We start from the raw sequence: 18,826 nt of genomic DNA, 5'->3' as shown, positions 1-18,826 counted from the left end.
TGCCTTACTTCCTCAAATATTAAATGGAGAAGTTAAACTAGTTCTCTAAATCTCTCCTGGCTTTAGGTGTATTTAGTTCTATGATATGATGACTAAAGGCTATATTTTATTGAATCTAAAATGCCATTGATTTATACGATGTATTATTATTTACCTACCACAAATAATAAAATAAATGCCAAGTAAACTACATTTTACTGTCCTTCGAGATTTTTGTTTTAAATGTACTAAAAGAGCATTTAAAAACATATTAGGTTTGGCTTTCCTCCCTCCATGTAGCATTCTTGTTTATACATTGAAAAGGGAGCTGTAAATTAAATAAATAGTTAAAGGTTTTGCAAAACTTCTTGGTATTCAGAAATCAATTCTTCCAAACTACATTTTTTATTCAGCCAAGAACATGGATGCAGCACTTCTTAAAAGAGCATTCTGCTACTTTTTTCAGGGTTTTCTCGAAGCTACTTGTACCCATTCTTCAAGATTTCATATTGGTGCATTCTTAGAAGAGTTTCAGACTAGCAATCTCACATCCCTTTTTCAAATAGTTCTTAAATGATGTGTTGATTAACATGTCAAGGAGTTATGCTTTTTCAGTTATGCCAATACATTCAAATATGGATAGGCAATGACAATCATGGCAAAACTGTCCCCAGACGCCATTAGCTGGAAAATGTTCTCGATTTCAGAGGAGTTAAATATGAGGGAAAACACATTCATCTTAGAACTGATGAAATATGACAATAGCAATGAAGAATCAGTGAAGTATATAAATTACTAACCTAGAGCTTTATGGCAGCTGTACTAATTAAATTAACAAAGGCTCAGGACATATGCCCACGGACAGTCTCCCTCCTTCTCTTTCTCTCTCTCTCTCTCTCTCTCTCTCTCACACACACACACACACACACACACACACACACACACACAGAGAGTGTGACATAGAGAGATGTGCATGCCTTAAGTAGATCAAGAATTAGGATATGTGCAAGAAATATTCTTAATATAGGAAAACACTTTTCTCAACTTAGATAGTTTGTTTCATCAGAGTATTAATGATTTTAATCATACATTAAATAAATTGTGGTTATGCTCTGTGCAAGGAAAAATTTGAAAGAACAATCGAAATATACATAATCATCTTAACCATGTAATAATTTCTGGTGTGCACGCCTCTTACATATACTAAATTTAAATACACAATTTCCATTTATCCCATCATACTGATATCATACATTCTCACGAATGAGCTATCTCTAATGGAAAAATTCTCTGTTGATTTCTGCTTCCCAGTAGGCTCTATGTTTTGCCTGGTCAACTGGATTTCATCATATCTCATTGCTTGAATAAATGTTGGTTCCTCTCAGGAGTCAATAAGGACTGTTTCCTCTAAGAATTAGAAAAGCAAAGCATTGTAGGGTCATTAGCAGTATTATTGGGGGGCAAGCTGTAAACAGGAAATAAATATACATGGGTCTTCATCACTTTTACTGAAAATGAATTGGCAGAAAAAAATACCCAGGTGATCGGTAACAAAATATGTATTTACTTTTGCTTGCTCAAGCTTGGGAATGAGTGCAGAAGCAAGCTAGCTCTGGGACCAATTTCTCTCTGCCCTTGCTGCCTTGCAAATGACATTCTTACCAGACCATTAAGAAAACTGTTATAACTTCTAGTGAGACCACCTGCTAGGTCTCAGTGCTGGGACGATTACATCTATCGGAAATAATGACCCATAACTAGAATAAAACACATTAATAACATCACATTTACCCAGGATAATGCCTTTCACCATTTTATATCGCAGAGACCAAGTTAATCAGTAAAAGCATTACCAAAAAACGAAGCAACTAACAGGCATAGAGTAGATAATGAATATAAAAGCAGAATGTTCAGCCTATTTTTTTTCCTTTAGAACTGAGAAGATGTATAATGGGCAGTAATGGATGGAGCATTAGGTTGGGAATGGCTAATCCTGCCTTCTGTCTGTGGCTTTATATGTTAAGGAAGAGCTGAAAGTGCCTTCCTTCAGACATAAGAGAAAACACGAGGTTGTGCAGTACAATGGAAAGAGCCCTGGATTAGAAGTTGGGAAACCAAGGTCTTATTCCAGCTGTGTTGTTAATGAGCTGTGTGACCCTGAGCAATTCACTTCACTCTTCTGAGTCTAAATTTCTTATCTGCAAAATGAGCAGCTTAGATGAGGTGATCCCTGAAATCCCCTCCAATTCTCATATGTTGTGATTCAAAGCAGACTGTCAACCTGACATGGGAATGCTGTGAGATGTAATAAAAATGCCTATAAAACCTTGAAGCTTCAGGATCCTCAGAGCTGCAGGCAAAAAGGATAAGATTGCAATGGCATTTAGGAGGCTACTTCAACACTGGACCCAGGCCCTGGTAAAACACGGGGACTTTCAAGAAACAACACACCTGAACTACAGCAGGGCAAGCCTATGGTTCTTCTATTACTCACTTTCTTAGGCAAGAGCTTGGGTTGACTGTAGTTTATTTTGAAAATTTTCACATGTAGAATTACAGGACAAAACTAGCCTGAAATAAAACTGAGAATATACCACCTAAATAAACCTCAATTCTTACAATATATAACACATAAAATTTAACCTAACAATTTCATATTTTTGGAGTGTAAGGAAATACGAGAACAGGAAATTATTTAAGGATCTTGAGGCCCTTGATCTTTCATACTTTTCTGTTCTGTTTCTGTGACTAAGAATGGTCGTCTTAGAAAAACACATTTCCTAACTCACTGCAACAGCATTTCCACGGAGACATAAAGTAATCAGAAACAGTCATGAGGAAATGCATATGATGAAACCCAAAGATCTAAAGATTCCAAGGCCGATGCCTAGTGTAGTTCTTATCTTCTTCATCCTGGTTTGTAGATACTCAATTCTCAAGACTACTGTCAATATTTTGAAGGAGAAAAGTCAGAGTGACCTTTTCATTTTAATCAAGATGCAAAGCGTTGAGTTGATTTTACGGAAAGGGTAGAAGTGGGTACAGTACATGCTGGCATTTTACATACAGAGAGCTGCACTGACACCTGCACACCAAACCCTCTGGGACATTAACAACTCTAATCTTGCTACATAATGCTCTTTCATTTTAGCCTCGCATTATTACTTGAATCAAATTTTAAATTAGTCCACTTTAAGAACAAATTACCAAAAGTTTAATTTTCCTGTTTCAACAAATCCCACTACAAGCACCAGCCACCTGAAGCCAAGTGAATTGTACAGTTTTGTCCAAATGCTAGTGTATTAAATATTAAAATCAACTAATTCTCCCTCAAAATAAATGTGCAACCCATTTATACTAACAATCTTTGGTCAATCCATATTTTAGCCAAACATAATCAGAAATGGTTCTTAAGTCAAGCTCTCCTTGTTGCCCCAAAATACAGAAAATAATAGAAAAGCTGATAGCTTCTTGTAATGAAGGCAAAGTGATTGAAAAAAGATGTAAAAATTAATGATATCTGGCTGACATTATTTAAATAGACAATGGCTCTATCAATAAAAAGAAGCCCTAACAAATGTGTTTCATGACAGAAATATATTAACCACTTTTCATCATCTGGAACCTTCATAAATCAATAAGAAATAATATTTACTCTATCCTGCTGGGGTGGCTTTTTGTATTTCTAATAGAATTCATTTAATTCTGGTTTCCATAGTTACGACAGAGTTTTAGAATGAGTTTGTTTCATCATAATTGCTGCATGTTCGTATATAAACAGCTGAACTCTACCTTCAACTAGCAGCATTCATTTGTGAATAGAGGAAATCTCTTATCATAAAGTAATTGAACTAGAATTCAAAATATACCACTGAGTCCTCGCCTTTCTCAGAGAGTTGGCAAATACGTCTCAAACTTCTTTTTAGCGTAGTTATTTCTGAAAGGCACATCAGTAGTACAAGAATTTGGAGGAAGATTAAAAATGTTTAAAGTGTTGTGGATATTTGCAGAATTTAAAATAATTTATTTTTGACCTGTACCATAAGGCATAAAGAAAATTTTGTTTCTTCTAATTGCAACCTTTGATATGTCTTTTTACTAGATATTTGTCAGTTCATGTAAATATTACATTTGAAATGTGTTCTTTCCCAGCCAGTTCAGTGCCAACTGGTTCAATATAACTTTATCCATTTAAAAAGCACAACAGCCAGAGAAATTACTGTTAAGCCTGATACCTTTTTCACATTAATTTCAAAAGCCACAGGTAAAGATAAAGTAAAGGAAAATAAAAATGTATTCTTTCTTGTTACTTGTTTAAGGTAGCAAAGAACCAGAAAACATAAAATCAAAAAGGAATAATTGGATCCCACCACTTGGGTAACAGGGTATTTAGAAATCACAAGGAGTAGTATTTGTGCCCTAAGCAAAGCTGATACAAACATTTCATGGGCAAACAAATCTATGCCACTAGTAAGTAAAATAACAGTTAAGTTAAAGATACACCCTTTTTTTTTTTTTTTTTTTTTTTTGAGACAGAGTCTTGCTCTGTCACCCAGGCTGGAGTGCAGTGGTACAATCTTGGCTCACTGCAACCTCTGCCCCACTGGGTTCACATCATTCTCCTGCCTCAGCCTCCCAAGTAGCTGGGACTACAGGTGCCTGCCACGAGGCCCGGCTAATTTTTTTGTATTTTTTAGTAGACACAGGGTTTCACCGTGTTAGCCAAGATGGTCTCGATCTCCTGACTTCATGATCTGCCTGCCTTGGCCTCCCAAAGCGCTGGGATTACAGACGTGAGCCACCACGCCCGGCCCTACCCTTTAATTTTTTAAAAACAAATACTTCTATTTATCACTAAGTTTTTTTCAGATGTATTTATCCACTTGTAAAATTCTACAGTGATGAATGTGAAATCCAAAAGAACAAGTCATGAGAATATGGAAGGACAAACAACTTAAACTAAAATTGTTTTTTCCCAAATGGCAGCTTTAAACAAATAGTCTTAGCCATGTTAGTTTGAGAGATACACAAGTTTTAAATAACTGTAGATACCTCAATTATTCCAGAAATGAAAATAGAAATACTTTCACTTATTTGCCTTATACTTTTTCTATTTAGAGGTTACTATTCAATATATTCTACTTGAAACTCTTTATTTTCTTTATATTTGTAGAATGTATTGATTTTGAGGGGAACCATTTTCCTATGTATATGTTAGATTTGAATTGTGACAATTTGCATGAAATTCTATTAAAATGCATGTTTTTGAGCATGAAGAAAATGATGTGCTAATAATTCAAGATACACAGTGGTAAATAAGACAGTTCTTGCCCAAAGGAACAGATACTAGAAGAACTTAGAAAAAGAAATGGGGAGATATGTTATAATAGGTAATACTATATGTTGTCATGAGTCGCTTAATGACAGAAATACATTCCGAGAAATGCCTCTTTAGGCGATTTTGTCCTTGTGTTAACATCATAGAATGCACTCACACACATCTGGATGGTATAGCCTCCTACACAACTAGCCTGTATGGTATAGCCTATTGCTCTTAGGCTACAAACCTGTACAGCATGTTACTGTACTAAATACTGTTGGCAACCGTAACACAATGGTAGGTATTGTGTATGTAAATATAGAAAAGACATACTGAAAGTATGATATTATAATCTTATAGGACTACTGTTGCATATGCAATGAGTCATTGACCAAATCTTCATTATGCAGCACATGACTGGTTCCATAATATGGGCTGGTTTTGGAATGTGGTAAAGGAAAATGGAGCACAGTTTGTTGTGAGATTCAACACAGCAAAGAGATATACCCTTAGAAAAATCAGAAAAGACTTCAAGAAACAGGTAGTGTTTGAATTGAGTGTCCTATTAAAGGTAAAGTCAACAGGCTAAGAATAGTGAGAGACATTCAGAAAGAAGGGAAAATATTAGCAAAAATAAAATTGATGACCAGAACAGGATATGCAAAAGTTTGTTCCAGAACCTGGACCAACTTTTAGATGTTGTTATAACCAAAGGCAAGAATATTAGTCTGTTTTCACACTGCTAATAAAGACACACCCAAAGACTAGGTAATTTTCAAAGGAAAGAGGTTTAATTGACTCATAGTTCAGCATGGCTTGGGGGGCCTCAGGAAACTTACAGTCATAGAAGAAGGGGAAGCAAACACATCCTTCTTCATGTGGCGGCAGCAAGGAGAAGTTCTGAGCAAAAAGGGGAAAAACCCCTCATAAAACCATCAGATCTCATGAGAACTCACTCACTATCATGATAACAGCGTGGGGATAACCACCCCCATGATTCAATTACCTCCCACCAAATTCCTCCCCCAACATATGGGGATTATGAAAACTAAAATTCAAGAAGAGATTTGGGTAGGGACACAGCCAAACCATAGCAGAAAGTTATTAGAAATACATTTTGATTTTGGCCAGGCACAGTGGCTCACGCCTGTAATCCCAGCACTCTGGGAGGCTGAGGCTGGCAGATCACGAGGTCAGGAGCTTGAGACCAGCCTGGCCAACATGGTGAAACCCCCATCTCTACTGAAAATACAAAAATTAGCTGGGTAAGGTGGCGGCGGGCACCTGTAGTCCCAGCTACTCAGGAGGCTGAGGCAGGAGAATCGCTTGAACCCGGGCAGCAGAGGTTGCAGTGAGCCGAGATCACGCCACTGCACTCCAGCCTAGGCAACAGAGCAAGACTCCACTTCAAAAATAAAAAAAAAAAGAAAGAAAAAAGAAAGCCATGCAACATTTGTGAAAATTTTAAGTCCTTTTTATAAATTGAGGGAAAAGCATATGTCCACCATGCAGCAGGGGTCTTGGGAGAGGAAAGGCAATGTTTGAGTGATGCCAGGAAGCCACTGCAGAGGTAAAGAACTAGCTTTGAAGGCAGCCTGTTTCTGTGTGAATACTTGCTCTAGGTGAAACTAGGAAGTTCCTTAACCTGTTTGTGCCAGTTTTCTGATATAAAGGAGGATTATTAATAGTATTTACAATTTAGTATTCCTAAATTGTCATAAGTATTAAATGAAAATATGGACAAAACACTTAGACAAACATCCTGCAAATTGAAAGTGTATATTAGTTCTTATTATTATTGTGTAGAACAGAGCTGAAAATATTTCAATTCAGATATAAATATTGTTTTGAAAACTGCCTTTTTTTCTTATAAGTAATATCATCCTGCTCTGGAATATCTAAGAATTTCATTCATGAGGGGAAAATACAATAAACTAAGCTGGTCAATTAAAGATAACATCCAATTTAAAAGTATTCTTCAAGTTTCTTTTTCTTGTTGCAGTGGTTCTAGAATCTGGCTGTACTTTTTAATCATATGAAGAATTCTCAAAGGTAAGAATGCCAGGATGCCAACTTCAGAGATTGTAAGTTAATTGGCCTTTGCTTTAAGGAATTTTAAATGCTTCCCAGGTGAATCCGATGTGCAACAAAAGTTGATAACCTCTGATCTATGGTTAAATCATCTACCAATTTGAAACTTAAAATCCCCATGAGAGCCATTCACCCCTTCTCACCAGGGTTTTCTCTTCATTATGTCTTTACCCATTACACTGGTACTGGGGAAATTGTGACACCTCATAGTGATGTATCTTTGGTTTGAGTCTTGACTATTCTCCCCTACCATGGGTTTGGTCCACTTTTATTGCGAGAAGCTTGCACTGATGCCTACTAATGTATAGATCCAGTATGAACCCGGCCTTCCCTGTCCTGATATCAGCCCACATAGCAATTAATCTTACCTAGTCTTGGTAGGCACTTTGCTTGACCTGCTGCTAAGGCCCACAGTCTCACACATGTGCCACTTAGGCTCTCTGCTGGTCACTGGTCCTCTTGAAACCTCCCTAAACCCCCTACTGTATCCTCAAAGCCATGCACATGAGAACCCTTGGGTAGCTTGCAAACTCTGCGCAAGCCTTGGTGGTTTATGGTCCTTTGACAGGTGGGTCTATCTAGACATCCCTTTCTCTATGCTCTTGCTTTCTCTACTCCTTTTGAGCAACATTGGAAGCAAAAGAGAGAATAATCTGGGATTTGATCAGATTTATATTATCTTGTGGCTGAGATCTAGGAGTGTTGATTCTAGTTACACACAAGGGACTCAGGAGTCATCCCACTCTAGTCCGTCCTCTTCTGGTGCACCTCTTCCTTCCCCACTCCTCATCTTGTTTCTGTTATCCTCTTTGCCCCATGCTTCTCATTTCTATTATTAATAACTTGGCATTGGTCATATACTTTCTATACTATAGCTTAAAGAAAACTCTGTGATCCGAGTCTCCTTGGGTTGCCTCTGGAAATGAAAAGGAGAAATTTCTGGAATTCAGAAAAATCTTTTTCTGTTATTGAATCCTGGCATATTTTCTCACCACAGACAGAAAACCCTTCATTTGTAGTCCAAACTTGAATAGTAAACAAATTCTCTTTGTTTTCTAGCCCTAACATTTCTGCCTAAATCCTTCCTAAGGCAATGGATATATCTGGCTGAATCAGGGGACAGCTCAATACAAGGAAGTATAAATAAGGAAAGTACATTAATATATTTCAAACTATATTATTCCCATGATATTTGTAATTGCAAATAATTCCAGCACGAATCTTCCACTTACCTTGAAGCACTTAAACCTTCTAGCTCAGTAGACAGAATAAGCTTTATTCAGCCTCGTGCATTCATACCACTACTTTTTTCTTTCTAACTCTCTCAATTCAAATCTATGTGTGTTGACTCTTATATATTGCTCTCTAGATACTTTATGTACGTGTCGCAACATGCCAATATATTCTAAGCATTTAAGAGTAGGAATCCTGTCTTGACTATCTGTTTTAGTCAGCTTTAGCTACCATAACAAAAATACCATAAACTAAGTGACTTAAATGAAAATTCACTTCCTTACAGTTCTGGGGCTAGAAGTTCATAATTGAGATCCATGTAATTTGGTTTCTAGTGAGGGCCGTCTCTTTGTGTTGCATATGGCTGTCTTCTCACTGTGTCCTCACATGACCTCTATGATGATGTGAGAAAGTGCAAGCTCTCTGGTGTCTCTTCTTATAAAGGCTCTAATCCCATCCTGAAGGCTCACACTCATGACCTCTCAAAGATTACACCTGTGGGTGTCACCATTTGAATTTTGGGGGAACACAAACATTCAGTCTATAACACTCCATCCTTGGCCTTTAAAAAAATCTGCGTCCTTCCTATATGCAAAATACAACATCATTTGAGGCTATCTCAACAGCCCCAGAAGTCTTAATTTATTCCAGCATCAACTCTAAAATCTAAGGTCTGAAGTCTCAATTAAATATCTTAATATGCAGGTATGTGTTAATATCAATGTAAAGATTTATCCTGAAGCAAAATTTCTCTCCAGCTGTGAATTGGTGAAACCAGACATGTTATGTTCTTCCAAAATGTAATGGTTGAGACAGGCATAGTATAAACATTCCCATTCCAGAAGAAATAGGAAAGAAAAATGGTGTTATAGGTACTACACAAGTAAAAAACTTAACAAGGCACATAATATTAGACCTAAAGCCTTGAGAATAATCCCCTTTTTCAGTTCAACTTTCTGCCCTCCAAGCCCACTATGGGTGGCGGCATACCCATCCATGGCTCTGCTGGGCAGTGGCCCATCCTTTGAAACCTACATGAGGATATCCTTGCTTTCCAAGCCTGTGCACTCTAAGAAGCCTGTGGTAGGAGTGTCCAACCTAATAATCTCTGAATCACCTTTGGGGTCCTTCTTCCCTTTCCTTGAAAGATAGCACATGTTCATATCTGAAGAGCTCTATGGTCTGGTCCTGTAGAATCCAAGTCCAGAAGCTTTTAACTCATCTAACATTCTCTCTCCCCTTTAGTTCAAGTTGGCAGTGTTTAACTGACATAATTCCATGTTTATTCCTGTCTTCTGTTGAGATGACTGAGCCCATGAGTAGCATAGCTGATCTCTTTTTCAAATCTAGGTTCATGCTTAGATGAAAAGAATTTATATTCTGTTTTTGTTGGGTGGAGGGTGCTGTAGATGTCTGTTAGGTCTATTTGATCAAGAGTCAAGTTTAGGTCCTGAATATTTTTGCTAGTTTTCTGCCTCAGTGATCTGTCAATTACTGTTAGTAAGGTGTTGAAGTCTTCCACTCTTATTATGTGGTTATCTAAGCAGCTTTGTAGGCTTCTGAAAACTTGTTTTATGGCTCTGGGTTTTCCAGTGTTGGGTGCATATATATTTAGGATAGTTGAGTCTTCTTGTTTAATTGAACCTTTTATCATTAGGTAATGCCCTTGTTTGTCCTTTTTGATCATGGTTGGTTTAAAGTATGTTTCATTTGAGGGTACATATCTCAATAACAGTGTTCTATCTTACATCATACTGAATGGGAAAAGCTAGAACCATTCCACTTGAGAATGAAGCAAGAAAAGGATGCCCACTCTCACCACTTCTGTTGAATATAGTACTTGAAGTCCTAGCCACAGCAATCAGGCAAGAGAAAGAAATAAAAGGCATTTAAATAGGAATAGAGAAAATCAAACTATTTCTGTTTGCAGATAATATAATTCTACACCTAGAAAACCCCGTAGTCCTTGCCCAAAGGCTCATAGAGTTGACAAACAAATTCAGCAAAGTTTCAGGATACAAAATCAATATATAAAAATCAGTATCATTTCTATACACCAGTAAAGTACGAGGTGAGAATCAAACCAAGAATGAAATCCCATTCACAATAGCAACAAAAAAGAATAAAATACTTAGAAATACAGCTAACCAGGGAGGTAAAAGTTCTCTACAACGAGAATTACAAAACAATAATGAAAGAAATCAGAGATGATGCAAACAAATGGAAAAAAATTCCATGCTCATGAGCAGGAAGAATTAATATTATTAAAGGGGCCATACTTCCCAAAGCAATTTACAGATTCAGTACTATTACTATCAAACTACCAACATCATTTTACACAGAATTAGAACAAAACTATCCTAAAATTCATATGGAAGCAAAAAAAGGCCCAAATAACCAAAGGAATCCTAAGCAAAAAGAACAAAGCTGGAGCTATCATACTACTCATCTTCAAACTATACTACAATCCTACAGTAACCAAAATAGCATGGTACTGGTAATGGTACAAAAACAGATGCACAGACCAATGGAACAGGTTAGAGAACCCAGAAAGAAAGCCATGCACCTACAGCCATCTGATCTTTGACAAAGTCGAAAATAACAAGCAATGGGGAAATTACTCCCTATACAATAAATGGTGCTGGGATAACTGGCTAACCATATGCAGAAGATTAAAACTGGACCCCTTCCTTTCACTATATACAAAAATAAACTCAAGATAGATTAAAGACTTAAATGTAAAACTTAAAACTATAAAAATTCTAGAAGATAACCTAAGAAATACTATTCTGGACATAGGAACTGGCAAAGATTTCATGACGAAGACACCAAAAGCAATTGAAGCTGAAGCAAAAATTGACAAATGGGATCTAATTAAATTAAAGAGCTTCCACACAGCAAAAGAAACTATTGACGGAGTAAACAATCTACAGAATTAGAGAAAATATTTGCAAACTGTGCATCTGACAAAGGCCTAATATCCAGAATCTATGAGGAACTTAAGCAAATCACCAAGAAAAAAAAAAAAAAACGTTGAAAATGGGCAAAGGACATGAACAGATAATCCTCAAAAGGAGACATATAAGTGTCCAACAAGCATGTGAAAAAATGCTTAATATCACTCATCATTAGGAAAATGCAGATTAAAACCACAATAAGATACTAGTCAGAATCGCTATTACAAGAGGTCAAAAAATAACAGAATCTGGTGAGGTTGCAGAGAAGAGGGAGTGCTGATATACTGTTGTTGGGAATGTAAATTAGTTCAGCCACTTTTGAAAGGAGTTGGGAAGCTTCTTAAAGAACTCGAAACAGAACTATGATTTGACCCAGCAATCCCATTACTAGATATATATTCAAAGGAATATAAATCATTCTACTATAAAGACACATGCATGTATATGTCCATTGCAATGCTTTTCACAATAGTAAAGACATAGAATCAATCTAGATGCCCATCAATGGTGGACTAGATAAAGAAAATATGGTACATGCACACCATGGAATATTACACAGCCATAGAAATGAACAAAATCATGTCCTTTGCAGCAACACACTTGGAGCTAGAAGCCATTATCCTAAGTAAATTAATGCAGGAAAAGAAAACCAAATATTACATATTCTCACTTACAAGTGGAAGCTAAACATTGAGTACACATGGACACAAAGAAGGGAATAATAGACACTGGGTCCCACTTGAGGATGGAGGGTGGGAGGAGGTTGGTGAGGATCAGAAAACTACCTATGATATACTACGTTTATTACCTGGGTGATGAAATAATACACCAAACCCTGGTGACATGCAATTTACCCATGTAACAAAACCCCTGAACCTAAAATAAATTTGGAAAGGGAAAAAATAAAAACACATACACAGACCACAATAACAATACATCTTCAAAGCACCTAGTTGATTATTATAGTTGAGCACAAGAATTATGTGAAGAAAGCCTCACTGATACATATTTGTAAGTCTTTAAAAGGATTCGTATAAATATAAGATTTTTCAATATCCTCAGGAACAGTAATAATATTTAAGAAAATAAGACATTGATCTACACTCAAACTATTGTTGTTATCAAATGTAACCAAAAGACAAAACAGCCACTTTGGATATAGTGGAGTACAGATATTAGTGATATGTTAACATGATACTACTCTTTTTGTGAGTTGTGGTGGAAGAGTAAGCACTGTAACTGTAGCAACCTGAAGCTCCTTTTAAATAAAGAAGTACTAAGAAAAATTATGCAGCTTCTTTTGGATTACCTTCAGTTCAAAGTGAAATGGTATGAGAAGGGATGAAAAACCCATAAGACATTAGAATGATAAATAATAATAGTGTCAAACCTACTATACTCCAACATCTGAGACCTACTGCTTGGGCATTAGTTGCAATTAATAAACATAGTATTGAAAGAGAAACTCTGGCTTTATCCTAATGGTTTAATGTTGTAGGGAATAATAGCCCTGCCTCTCCTACCAGATCACATAAAAATGGAACATGATATCAGAAAAAGACAAATGCATGTTAAACCACATCCTTAGTGTTCTCTTAAGAATGAATGTTCTCATTTTTTGCAGTATGAATAGGCTGAGAATTTTCCAAATCTTTATGTTCTGGTTCCTTTTTGCTTAACAATTCTTTCCTCAGTTCATCTCTTTTCTTTCACATTTTACTATAAGAGATCAAGAGGAACCAAACTATTCCTTTAAAAATTTGCTAAGAAGCCTCCTCAGCTAGATACCCAATTTTGTTGCTCACAAGTTCTACCTTTCACGAAACACTAGAACACAGTTCAGACAAACTCTTTAACACTATATAACAATGATCACCTTTCCTCCAGTTTCCAATAATACATGTCTCATTTTTATCTGAGATCTTATCAGAATTGCACTTCATGTTCATATTTCTAGCGTGTTTCTCAAAACCCATCCCAAAAACTGACATCAGCAAGGTGGTAGAATAGGACTTCCCAGCCCATATCCTTCCACCAAAACAGCAACTTGAACAACTATCCCCATACAAATACAACTTCACAAGAGCTAACAAAGCCAGGTGAAAGATTACAACAGCTGTGAGTAACGTAGAAAATTTAAAAGGTGAATTGAAGAGGTTAGAAAGGAAAGTTTTATATTACCCAAGTTTTCTCTCTCCGAATCCCAGGCAATACAGAATGGAGCAGAGAGAGGGAAATGAGCACTAGACTTTGCCTCAGACTCTGGGTTTCTAGGTCTATCCCAGGGCCAAGATGGTCTGGCAGCCTCAGCCTCCAGAATATTCTCAACACCTGTCTGATCCACGAGGCCTCAGGCCTCAGGCCTGCCCTAGCATCAAGCCAGCTTAGAAACTCTAGTCATCTGGCCAGCACTTGCAGATCCAGTCTTCAAGCCAGTCCCTCTGTATACAGGCTCCAGGTCCGCCAGCCCCAGGCAAATCCCTGAAGCTCCAGGCTTCAGACCTGTCCCAGATTTCAGACTATCCCAGAGCATAGCCTCAGGCTTTGTACCCTTTGTACCCTTCCCCCCAGTCAACAACACTAGACTCAGACAGCAGGCTGGCACCCATGGACACAGGCTCCAGGCCTACTCTAGCAGATCCAGGGTTCAGGTTCATTCTAGTAGACCCCAGTGCCAGGCCAACCCTCATGGATGGAGGCTCCAGGTCTGTCCCTGCAGAGCAAGGACTCGGGCCCAACCCTGTGGACTCAAGTCCCAAGCCTGTCTCAGTGCCAGGTCAACCCCCATGAATTCAGTCTCTAGACCCACCTAGTGGCTGCAGGTGCCTTCCCCATCCCAGCAACTGTCAGCTCCTTTGGACCCAGGCTTCAGACCAACCTCCACTGATACAGGCTCTAGACCTACAACATAGACCCAGGCACCAGGCCCACTCACATTCTGACCCAGGCACTAAGACAGCCTTGCTGAGGTCTCTAGCAGCAGGCCCATCTGTGGGCCATGCCAGACAGGCTGCCTTGAATCTCTGGATGGGGTGACTGGTGAAGGGCTTTCCTAAACAAAGCCAGTCTACAAAGACTGGAATTCATCCCTATTTCTTCAAATGTACACAGATCAATATGAGGCAATAAGAAACATAAAAAACCAAGGAGACACAGCACCACCAAAGGAACACAATATGCCAATAGCTCGCCCCAAAGAAGTGAAGATATGCAAAGTGACTGACAAAGATTTAAAGATAATTTTTTCAGAGAAGCTCAGAAAATTTCAATAAAATACAGAGAAATAATAAAATAAAATCAGCAAAACAATAAATGATCAAGACAAGAAATTTGACAAAGATTTAAATTATTTAAAAAATCAGACAAAATCTGGAGCTGAAAAACAATGAAACAAATAAAAAATGCAATAAGAATGTCACCAGGAGAATTAATCAAGCAGGAATATCTGTGAACTTAAAGACAGGTTATTTGAAAATATACAGTCAGGAGAAAAATAAAGAAAGGATAAAGAGGAATGAATAATGCTTATGTTATTAATAGCAGGGCATCAGAACAGCAAATATTTAATTTATAGGAGTTTGTGAAATAATAGAGACAAAGGGATAGAAAGCTTATTTTAAAAGATAATAGCGGAAAACTTTCCACATATTGGAAAAAATATAAATATCCAGATACAGAGTACAGAAAGGCCAAACATCCCCAATCAGATTCAATCCAAAGAAGATTACATCAAAAGATATTATAATGAATCTGTCAAAAATCAAAGACAAAGAAAATATCTTGAAAGCAGCAGGAGAAAAGAAGCAAATAACACATAAGGGAGTTTCAATAAAGTTAGCATCAAATCTCTCAGCAGAAACCTTACAGGACAGTAGATAGTGGGACAATATACTGAAAATGATTAAGAAAAATAACTGCTAATCAAGAATACTGAATATTAGACCCACTTGTATGGTTTCTGAAAGAGACTCACTTCAAATGTAAGGATACACATAGATAGCAAATAATAGATGACAAAAGATATTCAATGCAAATGGAAAGCCAAACAATGCAGGGGTGACTTTATAGGTAGGGTATATCTTATCCACAATGCTTGGGACCAGAAGTGTTTCAGATTCCAGTTTTCTCTTGGGGGGGAGGGGAATTGGAATATTTGCATTATACTTACCGGTTTTGCATCCCTAATCAGAAAATCTGAAATCTAAAATGCTCCAGTGAGAATTTTCTTTGAGCATGGCCATTGAGCATCATGTAGGCATTCAGAAGTTTCAAATTTTGGAGCATTTTGGATTTCACGTTTTCAGATTAGAGATGCTCAACCTGTACTGTATACCACAAGTACCACTGTTACCATTTTGGTATATTTTCTTTAATGAATTCAGAATAGATTATGATCAAATACATAGCTGCCATTTTCACTTTAGAATATTGTGAGGATATACTCATGCTATTAAAATGTCTTTGAAAATGCTTGTTTCAACTGTTTTTACTCTTATAAATAAAACTGATGAAAATAGCAACAATATGAACAAAATGTAATATTACTTAAATTTATAATTGCCATGCACAAGGCTAACTCTTTAACATGTATTATGTCATATAATCCTCACAGAAACTTTGTCAGTCATTATTAGCATCATATGCATTTTATAGATGAGGAACCTGGGAGATCCAGTGATTAAAATAATATGGCCCTTAACACAACAAATATAAAGATGTCTTCTGTGGCTGTGGCGTGTGACACTACATTTTATAGTTACTAAATCTCTATGTTTGAGTGGTGTGGACAATGGGACTCCTGTTATAAAGTGATTTGTGTGCATGTGTTCTTGCTCACTCCAGGCTGAATTATGCACCACTCTTTGAATGAGGGTGTGAACTTTTCTGCCCAACACTTTATGTAAAACAGCCTGGCAATCCCCTCCAAGGGAAGAGTGAGTGAAGTCAAGGGCCAGCCATAGACCCTGTCTACTAGCACCACCACTTTTGAATATACCTCTCTTTACTCCACCTCACACAGGTAACAGGACCCACCTAAAGCACCAGACATACCAAGTGACCTGCATGTAGGACTGTAAAGTAAGTGGCCCCACCCATGCTGCCCACAACACTGACAGAGAATTTTTTTACAACTCTTCATCCTTAGTGTTCCCATGAAAGTCCAGAGTAACAAAGATAAAGTAATAAACAGAAGAAAGACTATTATTCTCCCTCAATGAGTACTGCTTTTCTCATCCCTTCTATTCTCATCTTATCCTGAAGATATCTTGAGTAATGCTCTCCAAATGGAAATGAGCTAACCTGAGATGGACTTATTAAGTAGCCAAGTTCTTTCTCCATAAAAACCTAACTTGTGGATTTTTAAAAAATATTTTTCTCCAGCTGTTTAATTTAGCTTAGTTTTCATCCAACAACAACAAAAAAAAAAACGGAAAAGAAAACCTCCACCAAATAATATGAATACCCATATATAGATTTTTCACATTTGCTTTCAAATCTAAAAGAAAATAAGATTTGAAGCTAATTTACAGTGATGTAATACCTTATCTTTTGACTAAGACCTGAATCAACGAAAGCCTTCACAATTTGAGCTACCATGGATTGTGCTTGAATTAGGTTAGGTAATGTCTAACGTTATCTACTTCAATTTATATTCACCAATAATTGCCATAACATGTTTATTCTCTCCCAGAATTCTGCTACTAGCTTCTCTGCCCTAGCCTCTGACTTAGCCTGCCACTGTGAAGTTTGTCCTGGTTCATTAATTCCTATGTAGGTTTCTGACTTGCCTCCAAGTCACGGAGAGGATTTGTGGCTCTGTAAAGCTCTTGCAAGCACCTAATCCGTGAGGGTCCTTATAGCTGTGCAGGAGTCACCTCTGGCTCTGGGCTGCCCGTGTCCACAGGCACAGCTGACTGGTTTTCTCTTGGGTCTCAAGGTCAGGCATTGCACTAGACCCAAGACTTTAAGGCTGAGTAAGAAACTGAACTCCTTAGGAATAGAGGAAAGCCTTTAAGCCTTTTTACCTTATTTCCCAGCTCTTCTCTTTGGGGTAGTGAGAGCTACAGCAAACAAAGACCCTTTATCTCTCTTCCCTGTAGAGTTTCTTGGCTAATATTAAAGCCATCTCAAATATCCAAGTTCTGCTATCAATTTTATTTCTGATCATGTTGTTTGTGACTATTCTTTCCCACCAGTCAGGACAGACTTGTCCATGTTACCAGTGCATTTCATTTCCTTTATTCATTCTCAAATCCCTCCTGCCAATCCACTTAAGGATTCTATAAAAAGTCACTCAAGTTTCTCTTATGTATTTCCTTCTCACATGGTCTAGTTTATTGAAAAAAAACTAGCTTAACATTTGAAATAGATACAAAAGAAAAAATATGTACCACCTAATAGAAATATCATCATCATCATCATCATTGTTATCATCATCTCTAACAATTACATAGTATTAAAAGGTACCAGGCACTAATATAACTGCTTTACACATATGAATTCTTTCATTCCTTACAAGTTAACAAGGGAGGTAATAGTATCGTCCTTATTTTACAGATAAGAAATCTGCAGCACAGAGAGGATAAATAATGTGTGCAAAGTCACAGAAACAGTAAATCATAAAGGCAGCATCAAAACTGGATTCAGACACCCTGCTCTAAACCCCAGCAACCTGCAGCTTTCCCACAATGTCAGTTCTTGATGACTTCCACAAATCACTATTCCATGTAACCAAACACTCTGTCTTTTGAGTTTGTAATTCTCTCCTGAGTGTGTATCATGGTGAATTTACCCTAAAGGGATACTCAATGAGAAATTGAGCAGGTATGACTACCTAGCAGGCAAGTAGAAAAACTGAGTTTGAATGTCCACAACAGAATAGAAACTTGGACACCTGCATACCAATATGTAAACTATATCAAAACTTTTTTTTTTATTTGCAACATTTATTTTAAGTTCGGGGGTACATGTGCATGATGGGCAGGTTTGCTACATAGGTAAATGTGTGCATTGGTGGTTTCCTGCACAGATCATACCATCACTCATGTATTAAGCCCAGCATCCACTAGCTATTTTCTTCCTGATTCTCTCCCTTCTCCCATCCCTCACCCTCCAGTGACCCCAATGTGTGTTTTCTCCACACCATGTGTCCATGTGTTCTCATCATTTTGCTCCCACTTGTAAGCAAGAACATGTGATATTTGGTTTTCTGTTCCCGTATTAGTTTACTGAGGGTGATGGCCTC

Source organism: Nomascus leucogenys, chromosome 5, assembly GCF_006542625.1.
Source record: "Nomascus leucogenys isolate Asia chromosome 5, Asia_NLE_v1, whole genome shotgun sequence".
Taxonomy (NCBI): domain Eukaryota; kingdom Metazoa; phylum Chordata; class Mammalia; order Primates; family Hylobatidae; genus Nomascus; species Nomascus leucogenys.
The sequence above is the reverse complement of the archived record's forward strand: the minus strand, read 5'-3'. Positions refer to the sequence as shown.